We start from the raw sequence: 11,840 nt of genomic DNA on the forward strand, positions 1-11,840 counted from the left end.
CACATTAATCTAGGAGCTGAGTCTTTAAGAAAAACACCAAGTACCATAAGACTTATGATAAAAATTATAAGATTTGGCAACACTGACCAATCACAAAGTACCTGAGGGGAAATGGCCCACTTTCCCTCCTTGCCACCTGTCACTATGATAAAGACGATGCACCGCAAAATGAACAAATCCAAACCATTCCTGCCACACAAATGTGCTAAAAAAACTACCCCAATACCTCCATACAGTGTAACCAACTGCTGCATATCATACTACAATATGCCAATAAGGGGCAACTAAATATGCAAACAAGCCAAATGAATATGCAAGTGAGAACACTTGACTATGCAAAGGAACCATCTTGGTTTGTTTTCAGGGTTTGTTTTCAGGGTTCTCTGAAAGGCCAGGTGGCCTTCTGAACAACTTCCACAGGCCCGGCTCTTGGGAACATCCCCTACAAAGTACTGAGTGGCACCCAGAGGGAGGTGATCTCTGCAGCTCCATGCCACAGAAACACAATTGAACATGGCTTCCTGGTCTTATCATTCCCATCCTGGGTAGCAGACAGAATTGCTGGCTAACTCCATGCTGAAGTCAGCTCTGGGATTCCCCACTTCTCTTCAGAATGCTCAGTGATGACCACCTCCACTTAAAAAAAAAATATAACAACAAAAAACAGTACCCCCCCACCGTCCCTCAAATCCGAGATTGTCCATCTTCCCAACAAAGAACCAATTGGTTTATCTCAACAGCAAATTATATAGCGATACTAAATTATCTCCCACTCCCTTGGCATATTGAGTCCCCATTGCTGGTGCCACTAGGTAAAAATCCTTTTGCTTAAGGCCTGTGTAATGGGGCCTCTGTGAACCAAAGAGCCTTCATGTTAGTATGATGCAAGTCTGTGTGTTAGCCTTACTATGTTTTTGTAACTTTTTGTACTAAAGTGCTGACTGTATTTTCTGTATTAATGTGCTGACTGTAACCACCTGTGTTATGAGCTAATTGCTAAACAACAGGGCTGTAGTTAGCAAAGCCAGTCGCTACTAGAAACTGCTAGTACTGAATAAAATAAATAAAAAGTAGATGTTATAGCCAAGGCCATGTGCCTGAAAAAGTAACCCACACAATAAATAGCATAAAAAAAAAGATACAAGAAGGAGGGGTTATAAATATTAGTGCCCTGCCTGTGTGCAGTGTGCAGGATTTGAGATTGCATTCTCCCTCGCACCTTATTTGAGCTCAAATAAACTTGTGTTTTGCTTCTCCACCCCTGGTGTGTTCATTGGCGTAGTGCACACCGGGCAACGGACCCCCCTGCTGTTGCCCCCCTCGGGCACTTTGTGCCGGCAACAATTCTTGGCGCCCAACATGTGGGGCTCGAGGCTAAAATTAGCTTTGCCCGGATCCCTCCTGGTGGTCAATGGATCACGGCGACGACCGATGCCCAGTGCACACCAGTGACTTCACCGGGGGCCTCGGCGGAGACGCGATCTGGCTGACCTCGGAGGGCACAACGGTGCAACGCGCTCAAGTAGTAGAGAAGCAGCTGTGGGCGACGGTGTGGAACCGGTCCCAGGCGACGGTGAGGAACCGGCCCTTGGATAAGGTAGGAACAGTCCGGTTGTCCGGACTCTCTCTGTTAGGACCTGGGGACGCCCAGAGTCTACCTGTGACACGGGGCAGGGGCAGAGCAAGGCGGGGCAGGGAAGGTGTACCCCCCTAGAATGCATTCTAGAGAATTGGAAGGTGTTTGGTTCGGCTCCGTTAACCAAGAATAGGTTGAAAAGGTTTTGTACAGTAGACTGGCCTAGAGGGTCAGAAAAGGTGGCCACCTGAAGAATCAGTAAATTACTGTATGATCCTCCAATTACTCCTGTTTTGTCAGTGAACAGGTAGCTTCTGAAGCTGTTTGTATGGAGAGCTCTTGTAAAAAAAAATAAAAAAATTCCCCCACTGTAGCTCCTGTTCTTCCTCCTGTCTGGTGGAGTGCAAGGAGTCAAAAGCAGGTTAGGGAAAGTGCAGGGACAAAGGTAGGCGACCTATCTAGAAGGGGAGGACCCTATGTCCTGTAATGCGGTCGCTCACTTCGCGCTCCTCCCTTCCTGTTGTAGCTAAAAAGCAAGATCAGATGCAGAATGTACTGGGGGCACCAGTTGTGAGTACTGTTCAGGCCTGGAAGACGCCCAGAGTACCCTGTGAAGCGAAGCCTCGTGACCAGGACTACCTAACGCAATGCCGGTAACTACGGACTAGGGTCCGAGCATCATGTGGGGCTGACTTCGGCCTGGCATGCGTCCGGTGAGGAAGCTACCTGGGTCTAGGAGTGTGTGTGTACCGAGCGCCATCTTTCCCTCCCTCTTTCCCCTTTCCGGTGTGGGCTACGACATCTGATATTCCTCCTGATGCAATCAGAGTAAGGCGTTCCATGTCTCCAGAGCCATGAGCTAACAGCCCGATCTCTTGCTGAAGGGAGGTTAGGTAGGGTCGTGGCCATCCTCGTTAGCCTCTCCTGTGTGAGTACCCTGTAGGGGAAAAAATCCTTATGTTATTGAGGGCCGCTAGCGCGGACAGGGCACCCTCCCTGTTGTGTGGGTAAGTGAAATTGGACCCAGTGAGGGACAGGGCGAAACATGTCCAGCTCGACCCCTAAGGTCCCCAGCATTTTACATGTACGGATATGGTTCACAACCTGCAGGTATTTAGAGAATTGGATATTGTTACACGCGGTGAAATCCAGCTACGAATGCCACGTAGAAGGTATTTCAATTTGAGATGAAGATCATTTATCTAGAGAGCGGTAATCGGCGCAAGAAGCCCGTACCACGGTGAGCAGAATTTTGTTTATTGAGGAAGGAATGCGGTAATTTGAAATTCCAGCTTGGCCCAGGATAAAAAAAAGGTTGGCGCTCTGTGTTCAGGTGAAATCGACGCAGACTAGTGCTAAGTACAGAAAACCTGCGTTCAGCCCACTGCTGTGGAAAAAATATGACGGAAGCGAAACCAAAGGCGATATAAAGTTAGCAGAACTAAATTAATTTGGGGCAAACCTTAATGTCCAGTAAGATCCAACCAGTGGTTGGCTTGTGACCCCGGAGCCGGTGTGGCTTGGTGACACCAAAGAAGCCACAGGCAGCCAACCTGGACTGGAATCTCTGAAAGAGACACTGCAGGAAATTCCAGGGTGTAAAAGAACAGCCCTCCCAAGAGCGGAAGCATGTTGGAAATTCTGGACAAGCTGTATACAGAATAAACTGCTGTCCACCTCTCCCCCTTCTCTGAACATTATACACAAAAGTGGCTAGTCTGAACGTACAGGTGTGAGTATGAAAAAGGGGCTTAGGGCTTGGGGCATTAATGTTTTTCCTGAGTAATGTGGGAGCTTTCCCAACACTCTCTGTTGTTGTTTTATCATTTTATTAATGGAGTTTTAAAAAATTCAGTTATATGGTGTGTTTTCTTTATCTTCCCCCAACGATCCTGTAGTGTCAGCCTGATCACCTGACACAAGGGACAAATTGGTCACAGAAATTTGTCACAGTTTGGTGAGCAATTAAAAAGGGGGAGCCCTGCAGAATTTACACCATCTATTTGTTTTACTCTTGTTATTTTGTGTTTGCTTTACTTGGTACTGTTGGTGTTGTATGTCGAAAACTGCATGAGTAAAAGTGAGCCCTTATAGAATAAGGAAACGCTATCTGGTTTTGGTTCTGTTCTGTTTAACCAGTTACTGTTGTTTTTCTGCTCTGTTCATTTGGATATTAGAAGTGTGGGCGGAACTGAATCTCTCGTTCGTAATTCCTTGGAGTGGAAGCCATGCGTGCGAGGAAGCTCTAAGGTCGAATTGAGATCCTTCTGTCCCGTCCCCTGTAGCGGTCAGTGTATAGAAGTGGGAAAACCTGGCTTAGACTGTAATTTTCTTTGCTCTCTGTGTAATTCTCTTTTCTGTTTTAAGTGTCAGCAGACAAATGAATGGGTCTCTGGGTAAACCCTCTAAAAGGTTTAAATTATATGTGTTTAGTAAATGGCCTTTGTCCAATGGGCCATGTGTTTTTGTCCAGGTGACAAGCCTCACGAGGGAGGACTCAGGTAGTCTTGTAAGTAAAAATGTTTAAGGGAAGAAACCAGAAGGGGTGGCAGTTAGTTAAAAAGCCTATGCTCCTAGCTAAACTGGTAGTAAAACAAGTTGGTGCCCATGGAAGGGACGGCTCAGCAAAAAAAGCAGGATCGGGCCCAGGCGGGCAGGCAACAGACAAAAAAATTGGAAAACAGGTTAAAAACTTTTAAGGGTGTAGTAAAAAAAAAAAAAAAGTAAGTGTAAGCATGGGGAATTCAAATACTCAGGACTTACTTAAAATGGTAATTTAAATTAATAAAAGTAGCTGTTAAAAAACAAGCAAGTAATTTAAGGGCAAGTAAAAAGTTAACTCTGTAGTTGCTGAAGAAAACAGCAGCTGAACCTTGTAAAAATGCTAAAAGAAAAATTCTTGGTGTTTCTAAAATGTTTGTAAATATGTTCAGGCAAAAAAATTATTGAATTGCAATCATTTGGCTGTAAACAATTTAGTTAAATTAGCTGAAAAATATATACAGTGCTATGTAATTAAAATTTTATTAGGCTCTAAGGGCGCTATAAATGGTAATGTTTTCTTTCAGTTTTTAAAAGCAAAAATTAAAAGTAAAAAGCAATCAAAATTCTGGTAAAATTAATCATGTCCCTTTTAAGGTAAAAATCTTTAAGCTGTGAATAGCTTTGTATCCAAAAGCAAGCCAGAAAGCATCTGTGTTAATGCAACTTATCTAACTGATAAGGTAGGAGCCACTAAAACCTGGGCTGCCTAGAAAATAAATTACAAAAAAAATATGGGGTAATTCCTGTGTTTTGCCTGAAGTCAACAAGGTTATTTGTATATCTTAAGCAATGATTGTCTGCCCAGAAGGGGTAGTCCTCTGTTTTGTTTTTTTGTCTTGCAAATAATCAGAAAAAACTGATGCCAGCTGAACAGCATTCAACGTACCATGCATTTACTGGCACAATAGAAATTATGTTTTGTGTTCTATGTTCTGTCTTGTGGTGTTTGTCTTGTGACCGGAATTGTTGTGTTTAGTTTTTTTTTTCATGGAATGGTCTGGTTTAAAATCAGGCAAAAAGGTTAAATTAAAATGCAAATACTTGTTTTATTCAACTTAAAATACAAGGTGTTTAAATAAATCAAAAAAATGGAATATACTAAAATCTAATGCATTTCCTTAAGTAAAAAAAAAAAATTTCACTGGCCAAAGGTTTAATTGCAAAAATTGTTATTAAACTTTAAATACCAACAGTCTTTAAAAGCAAGGACATAAAAAAGTTAACCCACTCCTCATATTGTAGAGGGGATCCTTCTGGCTACCTCGGATTTCTAGCCAGAGGCCTGGGAATGGTAAAAAGCTATTAAATTAAAAATTAAATTAAATAAACTCCTCAAAGTGGGTGTGCTTGTCCTGGCTTGTTGCTCCAAAGGTCTGTAATAAAGTTATTTTAATAAAAGGGTATATGTAGCATGTAATAAATAATAAAACTAATGTACTGTATAATGGCAATGTTTATATGTTCGTTGTTAAAAAAAAAGTGTATAAGTAAAAAGTAAAAGTTTCCTTTGTGAGTTAAAAAAAAAATAGCAAGCTCAGGCTATAGGTAAAACACTAACTCCATTCACAGTCAAGACTTGGCTAACAATCAAAAAAAGGAGGGCTTAAATTTGCCCACACAGCTATAAGGTTTGAAAAACACTGTAGGCACTAATAAAATGTGTTAGGTTTCTTTTCTCACAGGTAAAGAAGCGCTACCCAAAGACCCTAGCAGCCCTGCCACTCCTTGGAATCAGGACATTAAATTAATGTAAAGGTCCACCAACAAAAGACTGCTCTGGCTCCACACTGGAAAAGCCCTTATTAAGTCCTGCTGACTACCAACACGACTGTGAAGTGCCAAAGACTGACTGCTTGGACCCAAAATTCTCACTAAAAAAAAAACCCCTCCACCTCGAAAAAATTCTCCTACTAATGGTTAGCCATTTCTCCTTCTAGCTCCACTGTGCCTTCTGGACAACAGGGGAAAACGACAAGGTGAAGTACTAGTAACCTCTCCCTTGTCCTTTGACAAATCTACTGTGCCTTTGCATTTTTCTAAAAAAGCAAAACCATTATAGGGTAATGTGCTAGTAACCTCTCCCCTATAAAATGCTCCACCATAACTATTTAAAAAAAAAAAAAAAACACTCACTCCACTAAAATTGCCAAAGTCCAAAAATTCCTAACTAAAAAAAACATTAAAAACTGACCCTAGTAAAAAAACAAAAAATTATACACTGGCAAAAAAACATTTGTAAAACCCATGCTTAAAAATGTGGTATTAATTAAATTTTGGGGTTTATTCTACAGGCTGCTCCCTGTGTTCTAAATAAATCCTTCAGCATGTATTGCTCTCTCTAATTAAATCTTAAATAACAAGTACCTGAAGAGCTTGTTCTGCCACTAAAAATGTTACCCTATTAAAACCATTCCAGTAATTAATAATGTAACCCCCTCCTATGCTATTAATGTTAATGCCTTTTAAAAGTATCTAAAAATAGTTAAATAACAGATGTATTGTAGTGCTAACACCAAAAAAAATGGTATTAAATATAACTAAGGCTAAAAAGGCATTGCAGTAAAATCTAGTATGTGTAAAAATTCAGAATTTCCTAAATGACCAGCTAATGGCCATTCAAAGTAATCTTGAGTACCAGACTTGGCCCACTGCCCTTACAGACGCATCAGAAATACCATCTAATCTGTAATCATAAAAACATACTTGGACACTTTCTAAGTGAAAGCGTGGCTTCCCAGGGCGGGGTATGCGCCCTTATAGAAAATAAATGCTGTACTTATGTCCCAAAAAACGCACAAAATATTAACAAGCACATCCTGTCAGCCAAACAGGCTTTTAAACAATAAAAGGCCCAGGAAAGGAAACCCACTATTTCTGATTCCCTCTGGAGCTGGTTACCCAACCTGGGGGGACTAGGGGAAGGCACTGTTCACCTTCTCCTCACTGGTGTGGTGTTGTGTATCGTTAGTCTCTTCTTGCTTGCTTGCTGTAAAGCACTCCAGCTCCCTAGAGCTTAATTGCATGTTATTCTTTAAATGTAAGAACACTCAGCCAAAAGTTTGTTGAGTATTCCCAAAGGAGGGAATTGTTGGTGCCACTAGGTAAAAATCCTTTTGCTTAAGGCCTGTGTAATGGGGCTTGTGTAAACCAAAGTGCCTCCATGTTAGTATGATGCAAGTCTGTGTGTTAGCCTCACTATATTTCTGTACCCTTTTGTACTAAAATGCTAACTGTAATTTTCTGTATTAACGTGCTGACTGTAACCACTTGTGTTATAAGCTAATTCCTAAAAAACAGGGCTGTAGTTAGCAAACCCAGTTGCTACTAAAAACTGTTAGTACTGAATAAGATAAATAAGAAGTAAATGTTATAGCCAAGGATAGGTGCCTAAAAAAGTAACCCACACAATAAATAGCATAAAAAAAAGTACAAAAAGAAGGGGTTATAAATATTAGTGCCCTGCCTGTGTGCCGTGTGCAGGATTTGAAATTGCATTCTCCCTCGCACCTTATTTAAGCTCATATAAACTTATGTTTTGCTTCTCCACCCCTGGTGTGTTTATTGGCGTGGTGCACACCGGGCAACAAACCCCCCCGCTGTTGCCCCCCTCGGGCACCTTTGTGTCAGCAACAGTTCTTGGTGCCCAACGTGGGGCTCGAGACTAAAATTAGCTTTGCCCGGATCCCTCCTGGTGGTCAACAGTTCGTGGCGACGACTGATGCCCAGTGCACACCGGTGACTTCACCGGGGGCCTCGGCGGAGACGCGATCTGGCTGACCTCGGAGGGCACAATGGTGCAACGTGCTAGAGTAGTGGAGAAGCAGCTGTGGGCGACGGTGTGGAACCGGTCCCAGGCGACGGTGAGGAACCGGCCCTTGGATAAGGTAGGAACAGTCCAGTTGTCCGGACTCTCTCTGTTAGGACCTGGGGATGCCCAGAGTCTACCTGCGACATGGGGCAGGGGCAGAGCAAGGCGGGGCAGGGAAGGTGTCCCCCCCTTATGCTTTCTGAAAGTACATAACTGTGAAAGCTCACACCTCTTCAAACTGGGGCTGGGGGAGTGGGTGCATGGAGGGACGAACATCCATTCTCTTACCTACAAGTTCCCCAAATCTCATCCAGCTCTTGAGGCAGCTTTGAGCTGTGGCTTCTTCTTTCCATCCTTGGTTCGCTCCACAAATGGGAACCACTGACCGGGTATTTATGCAGATAAGACTCCCTTTGCTTGCATCCTTACACCACAGGCAAGGACAGTCTCCAAAGAAATTAACAGGGGGAATAACTAACTTGAACAAGAACTGAGAAGGTAGGGGGAATGCTTCCTAATTTGCAGGTGTCTTCTTTGGAGATGCAAATAAAAGCCTTGCTGCATATTTGTAGGGAAGATGATGAGGTGTGGGGGGGAAATGGTGACGTTAAAAGCCCTGGGGAATGCTATTTGATGTGCTGTACTTGATCCCCCCAATGCTGGTGCAAAATACACCTGCTGAGCTTCCCCTACTTAACAGGTGGGCTTCACAATCCCAGAGACTGCAAAAGTCAGCACAGAAAACAGGTCAGGTTCCCTCTGATCTCCTTACAAATGGCAGTGTTCTCTGAATCCCAAATGCATCTGTGCTTGAAATTCTCCTGTTTCTGCACTCAGGGCCTCCCTCTCCCAGCTCGGCCCAAATCCCAGCTGTAGCTCACCCTCCGCACCTTTTTTTATCTTCAGGGTCTTCCCTCCTCCTCTTATTGTCCCTTGCTGAAGTGAGAATAGGGTGACCAGACCGCAAGTGTGAAAAATTGGGACGGGGTGGGGGGTAATAGGAGCCTATATAAGAAAAAGACCCAAAATCAGGACTGCCCCTATAAAATTGGGACATCTGGTCACTCTATGTGAGAATGATCACAAAGCTAAAATCACCCCTCCAATGTTGCTTTGAGCCCCTGACCTTTACAACATTTACGAAACAACATAATTACAGGATCCCAGGGTCCACTAGGCTCCCTCACTCCGGTAGCCAATACAACAGATTCACCAGCAAAGAGGGATTGTTATCCATGAAAGGAGGGAGGCAGAGAAAGATACTCTTGAGGTTTCGGCCTTCCAAGGTCTTGTCATGGCACTAGGGAGCCATCTCTCCACCCTGTGCCCCAGGCAGGGCACCACACAATGTGAGGGAGCCAGTCTGATCTGTCCGAGGCCAGTGGGGGAGGGCCATGTTCGATTACTGATAATAATAATAATTAATAATTAATAATTAACAAAAGACAAAAAGAAGGTAAAACAGGACGCAAGAAAGGATTATCTTTGGCAGCATCTTGCGGTGTCTTATCTGGTGCAGAGAGAGAATATATATCTACACACAGGCAAGGCAGGGAGGCATGGGCAGCTGGACCTGCAACCTTTCACCCCATGCCCTCCTTCCCTCCCAGGTCCCTCACAAGGGACGGGCTCTCGAGCCTGTAACACCCTAGGTGATTGAGTCCCAGTCGAAATTGTCAGGGATTTCCTCATTGGCACCTGGAGGAAGGACTGGAGGCCAGGGGACCAGATGGTGAGCTGAGTGGAGGGGGAGGAGGGAGAGAAGGGGAAAGAGATGGTTAGAGGAGAAGTCAAGCTCTGTCCTACTTGGTTCTTGGGAACAATAAAAGGGGAAGGACTCAGGTGGAGTGAACTTCCCCACAGCAGTGACCTGCCGGGACACATTCCCCCTCAGGCAGCACACGTTGCCACCCTGAGGCAGTGTCCTATCAGTGTCCAGATTGGAAGCAGGGGGTCAGGTGGTCTAAGAGTAACTGCAGCAATGGGAGCTTCCCCGTGAGCTGCCCTCAACACTGTTCAGCATCTAAGGCCTAAGGAATCTGTCAACATGAGCTCCCTCACAGCAGTGCCCAGTGAGCACCCCGCTATGGGAAAGGGGTGGGAATGGGAATAAGATGGGGGGTGAGACGAGTCAGGCAACTGAGCTTGCTGTCCCCAGTGCTGTGGCAGTGTCCTGCTGGTGGACCTCCTGCAGTCTAGGCTCCCTCAGCCCCATTCCAGCTCTCTGACAGCAGAGGGGAAAGACCCTTCCAGCAAGTGCTGCTGGGCGGCTGAGACAGCTGGGGTGGGAGTCGTAATAACACGTCATCATTTCACCCCTTACCTGGGCAATTATACCCTGGATTGTTCTGGGTGGAAATCTGGTACATAGGAGATGGCCCAGAGAAGAGATGGGGAGGCTGAGGCTGACCATAAGAGTTCACTGCCAAAGGAAAGGGAAAGGAACAGTGAGTGATCCCCTCACCCAGCTTGCCTGGCACTGACTGGGCTTCGCAGCTCAGCTGCAGAACAGACTGACTGACACACGCCAGGGAGAATCAGGAAGTGTTCAATGGACAGGCCCTGACAATGTGTTACAGCTCAGCCACGGTACCGAAACGATACTGTTATTCTACTGGGTTAAAGGGGGGAATTTTTTCCCATTGCCCCCTCCCTAGACATGTCCCAAGTCGGGTGAAAATCAAGCTGCGGCAAGGCCATGATCTCTCCGCACTGCCCTTGTCAGCTCCTCATAGAGCATTATCCAAACCATTCCTGCCCCACCAATCTCTGCTACAAAAATCACCAACACCTCAGTACAATGTTATTAACAGCTGCCTCTTATAATGCAATCCTGCTCTTCCTCAACCCTGCCCTCAGTCAGGGCTCAGCTAATGCTCCTCAGTCCTTCCCTGCAACCCCCCTGCTATTCCAGTCCTGGGCTCCCCACACAGCTCTGCCAATGCCCCTCAGACCTGCCCTGCAGCACCCTTGCTTTTTCATGACTGGGCCCCTAACATATAAGGAAATTAAGTGTTCAAATCCATTTCCTCTGATTGCTTCAGAACAGAAAACAACATCACTGAAAAGAGATGCAAATTCAGTTCCTTACAGTTCTGCTGGGGAAAGGGTACAGAGCTCTCTAAAGCTCATTATATTTTTCTTTCCTCTTTCATTGAGGTAAAAAGCAGAATAAAAGTAACAAGATTTGACACCTACATGACTCAGAAAGCTGTAGTATTTTCACTGATGCTACCTACAGTAAAAATGGCTGAGGCTAATAGTCCTCATGCTTCAGAGTGAAATCTTATCATCAGTTGGTGGTTGGGAAGAAATTTCCTTGCAGTAAGGTGCATTATAGGATTTTGTGTCTTCTTTTTGAGGCATCTGGCACTGACCTCTGTTGAACATGATATTCCATATTAGATGGACCAGGTTAACAAGAGTTAAAATATAAGATTAGATGGATGCAGTATACAAGATTCATGACCAGATGGATCAATGTTGTGATCTGCTATACCAGACAAAATAGATCAGTAATGTGAGATGGTCCAACAGGCTATGGGATACTGAACTAAATGGAGCAATGATCTGTGTTCTCATGGCAAGAGACAAAATCTACTGCTTTGATCTCATGCGATAAGTCAAATTTTCTTATGAAAACTTTGATTTCTTATGCACATATCTATGCTCCCTAACAACTTCTAGGTCTGCTTACTCTTCCATTCCTTCTGTTGTAAGCACCATACTTGCCCACATGCTAGTGTTGCATTATCTCAGTAGCATCAGGCCAGATGTTTTGCAGCTCATGTTATCTGATTATGGAAGTGACTCATTCTTGCCATTCCTCTTGGGTGCAAAAAATTTTAAGATAACGGACATAAAAAAAAAAGTCAATTCCTAAACTGACCATATAAATTGTTCTCTGGGGAC

General features: G+C 44.3%; 1 long non-coding RNA gene across 1 annotated transcript; it reads left to right on the forward strand.

Moving 5' to 3' along the window:
• The first annotated feature begins 5,707 nt into the window (after positions 1 to 5,707).
• LOC142046134 (uncharacterized) lies at positions 5,708 to 6,331 on the forward strand. The gene is made up of 2 exons (XR_012655069.1): positions 5,708 to 6,096; positions 6,180 to 6,331. It is a non-coding gene; the product is annotated as an uncharacterized LOC142046134 (long non-coding RNA).
• Positions 6,332 to 11,840: the final 5,509 nt, after the last annotated feature.

This window comes from Chelonoidis abingdonii, chromosome 1, assembly GCF_003597395.2.
Source record: "Chelonoidis abingdonii isolate Lonesome George chromosome 1, CheloAbing_2.0, whole genome shotgun sequence".
Taxonomy (NCBI): domain Eukaryota; kingdom Metazoa; phylum Chordata; order Testudines; family Testudinidae; genus Chelonoidis; species Chelonoidis abingdonii.